This window comes from Mastigoproctus giganteus, chromosome 12 (assembly GCF_048544385.1).
Source record: "Mastigoproctus giganteus isolate SK-2022 chromosome 12, ASM4854438v1, whole genome shotgun sequence".
Lineage (NCBI taxonomy): Eukaryota > Metazoa > Arthropoda > Arachnida > Uropygi > Thelyphonidae > Mastigoproctus > Mastigoproctus giganteus.
Window position 1 is genome coordinate 155310608 of NC_143586.1, and position 16476 is coordinate 155327083.

Here is a 16476-nt window from a genome sequence, read left to right on the forward strand (position 1 = left end):
GTTTGTAACTGTGTTTTTTTATTTTTATTGTAACTTCTTTACGTTCCTACCCAGCTTCCACTCCAAATGTTTTCTAAAAATCATCTGTGAAGTGTTCAGTACAAAGTGGTCAGTTCAGTGTTTCAGTGAAAATATGATTTTTATTTAATATCAAGTTATTTGTTAAAGCTTTCTTCTTTTTACCATAAACCTGCATTTGTTTAATGCACAAATTTAATGCACTTTAATTTCTCTTAATTATTTAAATAAGATTAGCTTATCTAGCATCATAAAGTACAAACTGCTAGACCCCATATTTTTTTCACTATTGAGAATAAAATTGTTCCTTTAAGAAATAATGTTTAGTTGAGCCTTAGAATTAAATAACTTTTTAAATAAGGAATGGAGTGAAAAATTTGGATATTGAGAAAGAAATCCAAACAGTATCAAGTGCAGTTCATTAATTCAGAAGTTTTATTTTGTTTGGCAAGGATCTAAATGATACTGCAGCATGTAATTTTAAATGTTCAGACATTTATGAAAATTTGTTTCTAAGTTTTTTTTTTTTTTTTTTTTAAATGTGGGTAGTAATACTGTCTAGTTCATAAAAGCTAAAATTTCTTTTTAATAATCTTACGTTTTTTTTTTTTTAATCATATTTATTCCATTTCATTTTTTATTTGATTCCAGTTTTTGGAAGTTTAAACATAACTTCCAATAGCAAACTTTCCCTGAAATTTTGTTACACACACGCATATAAAAGCAAGATCTTTTATTAACAATACAATTTTCAGAAAGCACTGTGTTAAATGTAGTGTGTGCTTTTCTTTTGTGTGCAAGGTAACAATGGATGTGAAGGTTAGATGCCACTTTTCAGAAGTTTGTAATGGGGCTCCCAATAGCATATTTTACTTTATATTTTGTTAAAAGTTGAAATTTACATCCAGGAAAGGTGCTGTAGCAATATCATTGACAAAAAACAATTCTATGTGAGTAACACAAATTTATTTTTTATCAAGTATGCAAAATGGTGTTTTCTGTTTGACACAAGTTTTTGCAGTTTATAATGCAGCTTCCAATAAATGAATTTCCTTGAAATTTTCTCAGTAGATGCAATATGTACTGATGAAAGAATATATAATAATTTTATTTTCAAAGAAAAATTTATTGTGGGGAGCATGCACTTCTTTTTTATTCTTTGCATGCTAAGAAACAGTTATAATCAATTTATTTTCTATTCCTGATATAAACACATGGGAGAATGCAGATGCCTTAGCCAAGTAAATCAGTTACAGTTACCTTGTGTGTTTGCACACACATCGTGCTTACACACTGGAAAAAATCCACCAACTGAGATAGCTCCTTTATGAAACGAGTCTTTGGGGGGGGGGGACTCTCACTTGTTTACATCGGGAATAAATTAAAAAGAGGCCTAGTAACATTTCATACTTGATCTTGCATTTTTCCATACATGATAACTAACAGATTTCTGGAATTTTCAGTGGAGAAATCAAAGAAAACACTTTTCACAACTGTTGGGATTTTCAGCTGTGTGAACAGAGTAGTTCAAGAGCAGAAGATCACTCAAAGTTCGTGTGGCAGTCTTGGGGAAAAAAAAAAAAAAAACAAACCATGTGCATTCCTATTGGTTAAAATAATAAAAGTTACATTGAATAAATTTAATAAAGGAGATAAACACTGATTTCATATGAGTTAAATAAATTTTAGTTTATTGTTTGATACCAAGAGACAGAGTTCTCCTATAAGAAGAAAGTTTTTCGTGATAAATAAATAACAATAAATTGACAGTAAATACTAAAACAGAATCAATATAGTTTATACAGGGATCATTTTTAACATTCAGCAGGATTAAAATTTGAAGGATTTATTTTGTTGTAGCACATTGCATTCATTTGATTATTTTTAAAATAATAAAATTTCCATTGAATAAATTTAGTAAAGGCAACAACCACTGGTCCATATGAGTTAAATAAATTTTAGTTTACTGTTTGATACAGAGCATGCCTAGCGCTTCATCTCTAAAATTAGCTATTCACAATATTTTGTAATTTTTACCAAATCCTTTAGGAAATTTTTTGAGATTCAGAATCAAAATAGAGAATTTTAACTAGTTTCATTCTTTGACATTATGCTCTCTAATCTACAGTAAAGACTTAAATAAACATTAATTTAATTTATTTAGTTTATTCACAGATGCATTTTTAACATTCAGTAGATTTGAAATTTGAATACTGCTGTATTCAAATTGATTGATTAAGTAAAGTTGATTTTAATTTTAAGATTTTTGCTAAATGCTCAAATTGTACAATGATATAAATTTTTTTTTCAAAGGTGAAACAAACTGCCAAAATAGTTATTTCTATGTGTATATTTCTTTTTTTTTTTATAAATAAAGGATGAAAGATACTTACAAATAGTTTCACACAGCTCCTATGCCATCACCAGTTAATTAAGAAATTAGGGTCAGCAACTGCTGGAAAGCTTACAGTGAGATTGTTGATAACCTGCAGTTATCATGAGTTAGGGAATCACTGGCTACATCTACCTGTATCTGTTTTGTTGCTGTGGTTCCTGGTTAGAATTTTTGTTTGAAGCTGTGGCAAAGTTTAATATATGTGTTTGATGATTGGCTGGGACCTTCTGTAAGAAAATTAGACCAAACTCTACCACCTGATAGTTTTTGACTTTTAAAGCTGACAAAATTTTACCAGTTAAAAAGTGTTTACAGACCATTAAACATAGATGATGGTAAGGACTTGGTTGACCTCCCCATGGAGGAATCGTGCGTTGTTTAATGACTCCTCGTACATCTCTATATAGAAGTCTGGTACAGCATGGGGAACTTGTTATCCCCTCTGCTAGTGGCAGCCTTTATGGCTACTTCAGGAAATGCTTCCTGGAAAGAATCTCCTTGCCTCTCAAGGATAAAAAAAAGTACTGGGATCACTATGTTGATGACTTGCTCAACTGGGATTGGTGAAAAGATTCTCTCCAAGATTACTTTTTCAGTAACCTAAGTAGCTTCACCCAAAGATCAGATTCAAAATCAAAATAGAGGATTTCAACCAGTTCCATTCTTTGACATTGTGTTCTCCAATCACTCCCACAAAGACACTGATGTCTTTGTAGGTTTGCCCACAGACCGATGGGCACTGTAGTCCTACTGCATTTTTGTCACTCACACTCCACCAAGGTTGATGTTTTGAAAGCTTACATTCTCTGAGTGCTCAGGTTCTAGTAGTAGTATCTACCACTATAATTGATACCCAAGATCTATTTGAATGAATGAATTTCAGATATTGCTTCACCAGAATAGATCAAGCTTAAAGATACTTGGCAACTTTTAGATACCTAACTATCTTATAGACTGCTGTCTATAAGCTGGCATCATTTCTAGGATTATACTAAGAAGTTCATTGCCCTCCAAGCAGCTATCCTCATGTCATCAGTGATTGCATGGCCAGGAGTGCCTGGAGATGTGACATCTTTGCTTATTTTTCTAGAACAGCTTTCTTAAAGTTAATAGCGACCCCTTCAATGTCAGCCATAACAACCCCAAGGACCAACCTACAGAATTGCCATGATTACTTATCATTTATAAAGTAATCTTACCAGTGCATCACCATGAGAATAGTGAAACATGAAAGATGTCCTGTCAATATATTGAACCCTGGTTTCAATGATTTTCTGTGTTATGATGAGTGGAGCATCAGGTTCCTCTCCACAGATTCCTCATATCACAGGTCTTTTTTCATTAGTCTTTTCATTGTCTTTTTAAAATGTATCATTAGAAAATTCAGAACAACTTTCATAGCTACCATCTATCTGGATTACCACAGAGACTTTTTTTTTGAGCACTTCTCCTACTCACCATTCTGACAGTTTTCTTCCTCCTTTCTTGCAAAAAAAAAAAAACTGGTTTCACCATTAAATTAAAAAAATATATATTCTGTTAATTTGTGCTTAATTTCTTTGTCTGTAGTTAATTAATCATCTGTCAGGTGTTCTAGTTTATATTGCATAAAATATGTGAAATGTGCAAAACAGTTATATATATCATAGATTATAAGTTATGCTGTGTTCTATTATATAATGTTAAATCTGTTTTTTTTTTTTTTTTTTTTTTTTTGTGTGGTTCTAGGCTAATTCCTTCCTAGGCTAAGCTGCCAAAGAAGTACAATATACAATATACAAAATACAATATAGTGTTTAAGAATATGACATATACTTAAGATTTTCCACGTATTATAAAATTTGGATAAAACTTGCACTTTGTGTGCTGTCGATATATATATATATGATTTTTTCAAGTGGTGGAAAATACGGCCTAATCAAAGTTTTGCATAGAAAAAAAATTGCAAAAATAGGCGTAGAATTTCAAAGTGAAAATGGTAATCTCCAATGCCATTTTTTGTGACAAAAAAAAAAAAATAAATAAAAACAGGTGTTTTGGAATGTATCCTCCTGATTCCTCCTCATTTATCTTATTTATCTCTATCTTATAATTTTAGCTGGTACCTATTATACTCCTAGTATGTCCATTGGGCTGATATTAGCCATTTACTCCAGAATTCAGCTGTGATTCAGCTGAAAAAGTTGTTCTGATCATAGCTTTGTTGAAATTTGAAATCATTTTTTTCATTGGGGGGTAGATAATGATAAACATCAATGATTAAACCTCTCATTATAATAATTTATGTATTTATAAATTATATTATAATAAACCAAAGTAACAATATTTTATTATGTGAATATATAATTTTATTGCTGTATAGCATGAATTTCATTATACAACTGTCGGATATCTTTTTAAATAAGGTTCTGGTTCTCCCCAAAAATAACCTTGATAATGTCATATGTATGGAATGCTCATTCATGTCATTTATTATTGAAAATAATCTTTCATTTATACTCCCATCTCTGGTGGTTCTATTGCACCCTCAGCTAAAGATAAAGCTGACTTACTGTCATCTTGCTCCTCTTCTATCACTTATATCGACAACCTTGGTAAATCATTTCTTACTATACCCAGTACACTCCACTCCATGCCTACCATAGTCTTCCAACAGAAGGATGTTAAAGTAATTTTCAACAGTCATTGATGCTAAGAAAGCTTTGTGTGCTGATGACAGTTCTTCACTTGTTCTCAAAACCTGTACTTGCTTCTCTTCTTTTTTGCCTTTTTATATTTTCTTATTCCATTGAAGTGTTGCCTTCTGCATGGAAATTTGCTCATATCCAATTAGTGCCTTAAAGGGGATGACATCCCTCTTTTCCAGTTATCATCCTATTTCACTTACTCTTCTTTACTTTTCACTTCTATTCTTTCCAAAGGAATGGAGAAGTCCGTCTATTGCCAGTATTCCATTAGCGTTGATCTACTAGTAATATGTAGATTTATGTTACTCATCTTTGGAAAAATTTAATGGGAAAGATTGGTAAAACTGAAACAGTCACCTGATATTTTTAATGCTTTTGATTGTGTGGGGCATAAAGGTATTCTAAAGAGGCTCCTATCATATGTTTTAACTTCTACACTAATGCTGGTGTTCTCCAAGATTTGGTTCTTTCTCCCATTCCTTCCCTCTTGTATATTAATAACCTTCTTTCACTGACTGAAATCTTATCCACAACTTTGCTGATATTTTTTTATATTTTAAATGTGTTCTGTTTTATGAAATAAGTAACGTTTGTTACTCATTGAGCGTGCTTGCATTCCACCTTCCAGTTTCTGAAAATTTGCCCCGCACAAACAGCTTAAACTTTTCGAATATTCACCACCATCTGATCTACTCTCAAAGTCATCCTTCAGTGGAGAAAAGTAAAAAGTTAACTTCAATCCTTCTAAAACCCAGTGCTGTCTATTTTTCTTGTAAAAAAAAATCTACTGCTCCTATGTCCATCTTCAATGACACTCATATTTTTAGACAAGTTCACATGTGTATTAGGGATTACCCTGACTGTTAATCTCTCTCTCTCTCTCTCTCTCTCTCCATAATCACACTGGTTTGGAAATATTGCTTCCTCTACATAAGAAAAGTGTGTTTTCTTTTTTCACTTCCTACATTTTCTTCTAAAAAATTACTCATTCTGTGCAAATTTCAAATTTGCCCTGCAATGGAACATTATTACAGAATCTGTAGTGATGCAAAAAAAAAAAAAACCCACAAGCTTCTAGACCTTATTCAAAATAGGGAAGTCATTTTAATTAATGACCTGAGACTTTCTTTCTAAAGTTTCTCCACAATCTCTGTTTCATAGATGTTCAGTTTCCTCTGTCTTTTCTATAGATATTTGTGAGCTCTTTCTTCTGAATTGGCATCTATAATCCCAGTGCTATCATCCAAACTAGTGTGGATTATATGCCTCAACTAGTCAGTATCCATTCCCTCTCCAATTCCAAGCTCACAGAACTAGCTTTTCCTCATTTATCCCTTCTGCTTCCATTCCTTGGAACAGTTTTCCTTCACTTTTATCTCCTGAAAGTCACAGTCAACAGAAATTCAAGTCTAACGTCATCTTCTGCATTCTTAGCTTTCAACTGATGCACTGTACTAAGTATTATAAGCTCTAATACCTTCATGTTTGGGTTTTCTTAATATATAAAAAAATAACAGCACTTACTGGTGACCAGCACTGACTAATGTACAGATCATGATCCAAATAACATTTCAAAAGAAGACATACTAATGAACTTCTGAAGGAAATGAACTTCTGAATCGCACACTTGATGTAAGCAATTCTAAACAGTTCAAGCAAGCTGCAATAGGCTGATTATCCTTCTGCATGCAGAAGTCTATTTGTGTTACTCTCTTTTGGCTTGAATAAAGCAATTTTTTATTCCTTTTAAATATTATGTCACCATTTGAAAATCCAAATATAATTTTTTAATCAAATGTGATCCATATCCATATATTGAGATCATTAGTTCTTGATATGCTAAAGAATGTGATGTGCAAATTCATTAGTCCAACAGTTGTTAAATTATCCACTTCCATTTCAGATAGTTGATTATCAAAGGAGATGGAATCAGAAGAATGATTCTGACTTAATCTTAGGTAATTTTACTGCCAAGTCATGGAGAGTCTAAAACATGAGGAGAATATTCTGGATTTTTGTTCCATGAGAAAGTACTTTATTGCTGTGTGTGACTACATGGTGCACAAGTTCCTATTCTTATGATATTCTTATAATTGCCGAGGTAGCACAATTACATCAACACTTAATTTCTCAAATATCATTGAAAGTAAACAAATAGAAGAAGAAGCTGTTTTGCACTGTCAGTTGTTAAGTCAGTTTCAGTGCAAGAATCCTCAAGGTGTTATGAAAGAATAAAGAATTTTATTTTGATGTAGTCATTGAATCACACATTTTTGTTTGGAGAATTGATAAGTTTAGAAATAAGCTTAAAATATAACAGATTATTTCAAATCATGTTTAGTATTTTATTAATTGCTCATAGCAATACTGAGTGTGAGAGGACATACATCAGGTGAAAAAAATAACTCAGTTCAGATCTTTTTCTGATGAAACTTTGGAAATGCTCTTGACAGTTTAATCTAGTCTGCAGAGCTATTGTTATAAACAAAATTTTGGATCAATAATTTTGAAGAGGGCAAAGTCTGCAACAGCATCCTCATTGAAGCAGTCATAATCAGTTGGTGATGTCTAACAAACAATCCAAACAAATCCTCAGACAACATCCCAGATGCACTAATGTTTGAAAGCATACTGTGATGGTAAAGAGTACTGTGGTTGTCTTAACATAAAATGTGTATGTTGTCATTGAAATTTTATTTTATGTCCATCTGGATTTTAAAAAATTTAAATCAATGATTAAAAATTTTAAATCCTTGCTTTTTTTTCTGATAAAACTATATATTCTTTTGCTTTCCAAAAGTCAAAGATTGGCTGCTACGACCAAAAATATTTCCATCTGTTTTAAGGAGCTAGTTTTGCTAACTGTTGAAGGCTGATAACCAATCAAGAGTAGAGTTTATAGTGATTCTCGTACAATAGGTGCAAAAGACTTAGGCAGTTAGTTCAGTGTTAACACAATGAACTTACCAACACATCTAGTGATTTTGTATTAGAGGTGTTTTTAAGTTGACTCCATGGTAGTCAGAGAGGTGCTTAGATTGGTAAGTTGACTTCATAGTAGTCAGAGAGATGCTGATTGCATCTGCCTGAAGCTATTCTGGCAGCTGTATCCAGCATCTCTCTGACTCATAGCACCTGCAAGCTAATCTCATTATCATTCAGCATCAGCCACCCTGTCAACAGAAACTGTTGGTCCTACATCCCGGCACTTACAGAACTTTCCTTTATTTACTAGCAATGGGAAAGAAGCTGTGTAACTACTACTGGTAAGTGTTTTTCATTCTTTATTTATTAAAATTAAGAAATCCACATTTAAGTAACTATTTTAATCATTTTTTCATAGTGTCATTGAGAAAATGCTATTTTTGAATTAATCTTAAAATTGAAATCAGCATTGCTTTATTAGCAATGTTCTGCAAATTCTTACCGTACTGTATTATTAAAATACATCCTTGTATAAACTGAATTAAAATTCTTTTTTATTTTTATTTATTATTATTATTATTATTTTATTTTTACTTTAAATTTATTTGTACCGAAACCATTTGAGATTTTTTTGCCAAAATATGATTTGGCAAAAATCCTAAAATGAAACCGCTATATAATTTTAGAGTTATTTCATGCTCAGGATGCTCTGCATTAAACAGTAAGTTAAAATTTATTTAACTTATGTGAATTTGGTGTTTCCCCCTTTTAATGAATATATTAAAGTTCAGCTGGTGTTCTTTAAACAGTATGTACATTGAAGAAACCTTTAACTTTTATTCTGTATTAGTGTTTATCACCCAAACCTTAATGTCCTAAATCAGTGTAACAGAATTTTTATCAGGATAACAGAGAGTAATAACACAAATTTAATCAACTTAATATACTTCAGTTTAATTAAGAAATAATATAATAAAATAGTATTGGCAACTGTTTGTCATGTTCATGAGAAATTTTCCAGTGAATACACAATAAATATCAAAATTTAATGTTAAATCCATTAATTAAATTTAAGAATTATGAAATAATTATTTGATAATTTATTAGAAATGAGTAAGAAAAATTAAGTATAGTAAGTTGTAAAGTTTTAGTATATATTTTTTTATATTTTAAATGTGTTCTGTTTTATGAAATAAGTAATGTTTGTTACTCATTGAGTGTTTTGTTACTTTCTGAACATTTCCATAGAACATATGCAGATATGTCTTTTTTGATTCCTTTTTTTAAAATTTGTACTGTGTGAATTTGGAATATCATCCAGTAAAAGTTGTCTTGCATCAGATGTATAGTTATTCTTATTTTCTTATATCCATCTCCAATATTTTAGTTTTTTAAATGTATTAGCGTATATATGTATAGTGCCTATTGTCTTCATGTGTGTTCATCCATATTTAACTTCACTCGTAATGGATGGATTTTTATAAAATTTATATTTGACTCTTTCTGAAAGATTTGTCAAGCCATTCAAATTTCATTAAAATCAGACCAAGAGAAATCCAGTGATTATTATTTCTTTGTTTGTCTGTCCATGTTTCAACTCCCAGTGGATGAATTTTCATGAAACCTTGTATTTACCTTCTTTAGAACAATTGGTTGAGCCTTCCCAAGTTTTTGGACCATTAGAAATTCAGCAGTTATTATTTCTTTTTTTCTACGTATCACACAGACTATTCATATACTGTATATTGTAGATAAGCACTGATTTGAGGAATGAACAGTATGGCAATTGTGCAGAAATGAAATGTTCTTGGTTCATGCATAAAAGTCATTACGTTTTGCACATTTTTTTGTTATACATCTTGAATTGTTGCTATTTGTTAATGTGCCTAAAATGTAATGCATTGTGAACATTAACTAACGTGTCTTTCTTCTTTTTAAATGCTTATACACGTGTGTGTGTGTGTGTGTGTGTGTGTGTGTGTGTGTGTGTGTGTGTGTGTGTGTGTGTGTGTGTGTGTGTGTGTGTGTGTGTGTGTGTGTGTGTGTTTAAAAAGAGGAAAGACAAGTTAGTTAATGCAGAACTTAATTATATATAATTAAGTTCTGCAGTCAGTTAGATGGCATAAAAAAATTTGAGTTAGTTTATAAATGCAGCCTTTTTTAAAATATTTATCCACCCTTTTTTCATTTCATTATATGTGATCCGTGACCAAAAAAATTTAGAATCCCTAGTGGAACTGAGTGATTTGAGCTGAGCGATACTTCGATCACTTTCTTTTAGTTCAAATTATAGTATTGTTTTTGTAAAGTCCTTCACTAGGATGATTAACAATCACAAATGTCAAGTAGAAGAGGTTGCAGTAAAATTTTTAGTATGAAGATATGAAATATCTGAAAATTTATTCCCCCCCCCCCAACACTCTTTTTCTTGCTATATCATGTGACAACATAATATTACAAAAGAAGACTTTCATTTAATTCAAACAAATTTGTTAGCATTCTGGATTACCAATAGTTTTAAGTTTTTTTCAAGAGCAGCAGCCATTGGATATTGTTTTTTTGTCATGTGTGTGTGCATGGTATTTTACCCATTGATATATCTAATCACTTCTGTGATCTGTACTTACCTTCTGCAAATATCAGTGAGTAATCTTCATTACTTTTGTTATTGCTGGAGATGAAAGTTCCTGCTTCCACTATTATCTGATAATAAAAATAATACTTACCAAAACAAGTTATTGCAAAGACATCAGAGGGAAAGCATGCTGTGATAAGAATAAATGTTAAGAATTTTCATGGATAAAAATTGGATTTATTGAGAAATACAAATTGCAAAAATATCCAATTCACAGAACCCAGTGATGGGTTCAGACCAAGTGTTAGAAGATTAGTAATATTGTGGAATGGTTTTCTGGATGAATTAACAACAACTCTTTACTTGGAAATTATAATACTCTTTTTTTTTTTTTTTTTTTTTTTTTTTTAGAATAAAATGTTATTTTTGTTACTGCTACAAAAAAAGTAAAATAATTCAAAATGCTGAACGTTTAACTCTTTTAAATTGAGATACCTTGGTCTCTCCAGTGACATTGAGAGTACTCAGAATTATGCTCTTTTAGAAATTACTACAACTGTCCATGTGGTTGACCTAAAGTAACTAGTATCACTTTTAATTGGGTAACCCATTAGATTAAACCGTTATACATTAAAAATTCAGGGCACTCCGATGACTGGTTTCAGATCTTACTGGTTCCTTTATCAAACAGTAGGTAGCCCTTTTAGCAACCTTGTGTCAAGTGGTGAATGAACGTATCAAATCTAAATGAGTTACCAAGTGGTAAATTGAAAAAAAAAAACAAAAACAAAAAAAAAACCTCTAATTGGAAACTTATGTTATATGGATATTAAACCCCCAGAGAAAGGTTGTGTGTGAGGCTAGTATTATAGTATAATTAATAAAAGGAGGACCATTTCAAATGCAAGTTATTGCAATAGTTGAAAGCTTAAATATAATGCCCTACATTAACTTTTTCAGCCAATGGGTCTCCCCAGTGATGGTGACAGTGCTTGAACTAACCCCAGAGGCTCACATCTGGTGAGTATGGGCTTGGCAAACCCAGGGTACTGAGCTGGATATCATCATTCTTCTCTTTCTTGGCGATACATAATCTGAAATTTCAACATTGTTAATTTCATGCTTCCAAGCTTCAATCACACAGGTTCTCCACACTGTGAAGGGTCATTTGTTTGTAAATATCAATGCAAAGTAGCTGTTTAACTCATCTACAACATCAGTTGCCGTATCTAGGACCTTCCCAAACCCATTACATAAGGGTCTGATCTGATTTGCTCTTTCTTCTTTGATTTTACATATATGAAAAATCTCTTCCTTTCTCTCTCTCAGGATAATTCGGGAATTTTTTTTTTTTTTTGGCTGGTGCAGCATAAGCCTCAGGCTTCCTTGTGCCATATGGCTAATAATAATAATAATAATGTGCTTTTAGAAATGACTGCAAATGAAATTGTTGCATGGAACTGAGTAATCTCTTCTCAAGTATGACTCTTTTGAAACATACTTGATTTGCCATTAAGAAACCATTTACCACTTTGTTCTCCAGTTTTGGTGTCATCTCTTGATTATCTATTTTTTGCTTTTTTATTTGGGTGGGGGGGGAGGGTTGTATCATACCCAGTATGGAAGGAATGCAATCTTTAAAATTTTTTTCAGTAAACTAGTCAGAAGTATTGTGTGGGTTATTTTTACTAGTTTACTAATCTCTGTCAGCTGAGGAGATAGCCTAAATACATTAGAATTATGTGATATACCTTTAAAGCTATGGTTACAGAAGTCATGAATGAAAAAAAAAAAAAAAAAAAAAACATATATAAATATTAAAAAATATATATATATATTAATATTATTATTATTATTAAAAAATATAGCATGAGGAGGACACTGAGGTGGATGAATAACGAGCTGGTCAGTTTAATAGAGCAGAAAACATGGCATGGGAAAGATACAGATGGATGAAAAAATACTGAAGCCTATAACAGGTACAAGTTGATATGTAATAGTACTACAGAAAAGGTTAGACTAGCAGAAGCAGATTATGAGAAATCACTGGCTAAGAGAGGAAAATAACAAGGATAAGAAATTTTTCATATATGTAAAATCAAAGAAGAAAGAGCAAATCAGATCAGACCCTTATGTAATGGGTTTGGGAAGGTCCTAGATACGGCAACTGATGTTGTAGATGAGTTAAACAGCTACTTTGCATTGATATTTACAAACAAATGACCCTTCACAGTGTGGAGAACCTGTGTGATTGAAGCTTGGAAGCATGAAATTAACAATGTTGAAATTTCAGATTATGTATTACAAAAACTTTTGAGCTTAAAGAGGCTTTTTGAGCTTTAGGCAAATAAGGCCTCCAGGATTGATGGCATATAACTAGTAATTTTGAGAGAGGCAGCAAAAGAGTATGTTGATCCATTAAAGTTAATTATGAGGGCATTATTGAACTCAGGAAAGATTCCAAGAGAATCTTTCCTGGGTTCCAAATGCCAGTGTACCACCGGTACATAAAAGAGATTTCTAAAAGTGAAGTGGGTAACCACGCAGTGGTAGGGAAAAATCATGGAAGCAGTGATCAAGAGTGCAGTCCCAAAATAACTTATATACTTGGTGGAGTTGAATTAAAAGCAGTAGACAAAGAGAATTGGGAGCTACAATATAATCAGACATGAAGTTTTCCAAGTTGTATAGTCGGGGAGCAAGAAAGGCCCATAATATTTTATGATTTATTGAGCATTTTCTTATAGAGATGGGGTGGCTATGATCCCTCTGCATAAGGCAATTGTAAGACAACACTTGGAATCCCATGTTCAAGTATGGACATAGCATCTACAAAAAGAAAAAGAAACATTGAACTTCTTGAAATGGTCTAAAGATGGTCAACACATCTAGTGAGAGATAGGTAAAAGGGTGCCCATATGAGGAAAACCATTGAATATATGGGCTACAGAGATTGGTAACTAGGCATCTTAGAGGAGATGTAATTAAGCTGTATATGGCTCTGAGAGGAGAAATTAGAACAAATGAGGGCAAAATTCAGTTATAGATGATTCCAGAACTAAAGGCCATAAATTCAAATTGTGGCACAAGAGGTTTTAGACTGTATTGCAGGAAGCTTTCTTTTAGCTATTGAATTGTTATTTAGTGGAATAAGTTGCCTCCATGGGTGGTTGAGGCCAACATCTTAGGGAAATTCGAGATCAGCTGAATAGGTGGCAATGTTAGGAGAAAGTCAGTAGGTAGTTTGTTTTATTTTATTATTTATTTATTTTATTTATTATTTTTTGTTTTTTTTTGTTAATTATTTTTGGCTTCCTAAGCAAAATTTTCGAGTTTCCTTGCACCATATGGCTAATACTGACATTATCTTTGCCCTATTTCATTGCATCAAGTTTTATTAAGTGATTAGATTTCTACAAAAGCCGTCTTTCTGATTTTCTGTCTGCCAGTAATAGTAGGACCTAATAATATGCCAAAAGGCCTAAGTTGGAAAGATCTAATAATAAATACTAGCACTGAATCTTGTGAGACCCCACTCCTAACATTAATCTATGAAGAGCAGTGACCATATATAACTACTGTCTCCTGCCACTTAAGCATTTTTATCAATAACAGTAATTTTTGTTCCAATTATGAAATAAATCATTCAAATGAGACTGTATCCAAAACTTTACTAAAATTTAAGTAAATAATGTCAAAATCATTCTTTGCATCCAGTTTTTCAGTGATAATCTCATATTAACTATAGATTAGTCAGACCTTTTCTTCCCTTAATCCATGCTGTAATTTCCTTATTCATTTCCTGTCCAGATGATTCTGTTTTATAACCCTTAAATAAGGACCCCATAATCTTCCATTGTACAGAAATCAAACTTAGTCTTTAGTTGGTCATTTCACCCTTTGAGCTACCTTTGTGAATGGAAAAGACGTTTGGACATCTCTAATCTCTATGTGGATCTCAGCTACTGACTACTATCCAGTCATCATGGAATAGATGTAGTATTGAAGTGTGATAGAATATCTAAAATTTTGTTAATTCTCATTGTTCCTTGCATTAATGCACATTCTCAGTGTGTTTTGCCTTGTCAAACAGAACAGAATATAAATCATTCACACGAAATTCTATTTTGGTTTTAAAATGCAGAAAAAATTTTTTTTTTTTTTTTCTATGAATGGACATTTTGTGTTAGTATTAAAAATCTTTCTATGAACAGTCATTTAGTATATATTAGTAATAAACATCACAGAATGATAAAGGGAAAGCAAATCTTCTATTGAAGGTTTACTTCCTTATATTGTTCATTTGTCATCAAAAATAAATAAATAAATAAATTAAAATAAAAATGACTTAAATAAAATGTCTGTCTAGTTATACTAGACAATCCTTTATTAGAGTCGTTCAGATTCCATGGTATAAATCAGAAATGAACAAACACAAGAAAATTAATTTTATTTACAGGACTTTATAAATTTATCTGAACAAACACATATGCAAAAAAAAAAAAAGTTGCTAAAAATGTCTATCCTTGGATAGGCATATATGCACACAACAACACAATCTTGGCAACATGTTGAAACATATCTTAGTAATATCATTAACAAGTGATGTTGTCCTTTAATTCTTATTGGGCATGGGGATTGTTTATATAAATGTGCTGTTTCAAATTCCCTATAAGAAAGCAAGTCTGATAATCTTTGTGATTAAGTCCCTTTGAAATTATGCAATTTGTGAAAACAGATTCCAGTATCAGCATTGAAGTGCTTGGTGTGTGTGGGTTGTAGCACAATCCTGTTGAAAGTGGCTAGTGATGTAGTGCTCAAAAGTTGTTGTTGCCATCAAATACTATTTCCATAGGCCTGTTGCTATAGCAGCAGGATACCACACACCAGATCCAGATCTTTTGCAAATGCAACAGCTTCCTATATAGTAAGTATAGATTTTCAGTAGCGCACATGGATGTGTCTTGACCGTTGATGGATCCACATAGTCTTCCTTTCCTTTATTCTTTTCTTTTCTTTATTTGAATCTGTAAATTTGTGCATCACCTTCACTTTATCTGAGTAAAACTTTTTTTGTTTTAACAGTTCTCTGGAAAGTTCTATATGAAAAACCCAGCTTACAATGTGAGTTTTCTGAGAAATGTCAGCGTTCTCCCCAGAAAATTTTGCTAGCCAGGTGACATTATGAAGTAGCAGGGTGGGGAAGTGTAATATTTCACATTATTATAAAATTTTCTATTATTTATAAATGTGACCTAAGTGATCTAGAGCAAAAATTAATTGCATAATTTAACGTTATATGCTCCTGTTGCATTGATCTTGATTGCATAGTCTGTTCGAATTAATATTGATCGAGGTCAGTGAGCAGTACTGTATGGTACCGCGAGAATCGCTTAAATTTTAGCTGGGCAGTCAGTTAAATTTGCCAGGAGGGGTGGTGCACCCATTCGATAGATCATGGGGAGAACACTGGATTGAGAACTTCTTTGACAATGAATTTTCACAATTTCAATACATTCTGTTGGAACTTTAGGCCTGCCACTGCATCACCAATCATTCGGGTGTCCTGTCTCCCTAAATTTCATTACCATCTTCCAAATACTTTCCTTTCCTGTGACTTTATCATGTGAAATTTATAGTTAAACTACTCTTGAACAAATGAGTATGAAATTGATTTAAAATAACTCTCTGAGATGAAAAAGTGTTGTGTTAAGGATGGATTTTTTGCAGCATAGTGGTTCCTGTTTATGTCAGGCCCCCAAGATCACAGGGGATCCCAAACCAACAGGATTAATTGGTTTGTGAGCACCTCTGTGATGTTATTTTAGGACCTAAAAATTTGTGTGCCAAGCATACATTAATGGCATTGTACACAT

At 32.1% G+C, this 16476-nt stretch overlaps 1 protein-coding gene across 1 annotated transcript in view; it reads left to right on the top strand.

The window, feature by feature from the left end:
• The window catches only part of LOC150077530 (transcription intermediary factor 1-alpha-like), a 337193-nt gene that overhangs the window by 190481 nt on the left and 130236 nt on the right, over positions 1-16476 (top strand). The gene's annotated exons all lie outside the window — the stretch shown is intronic.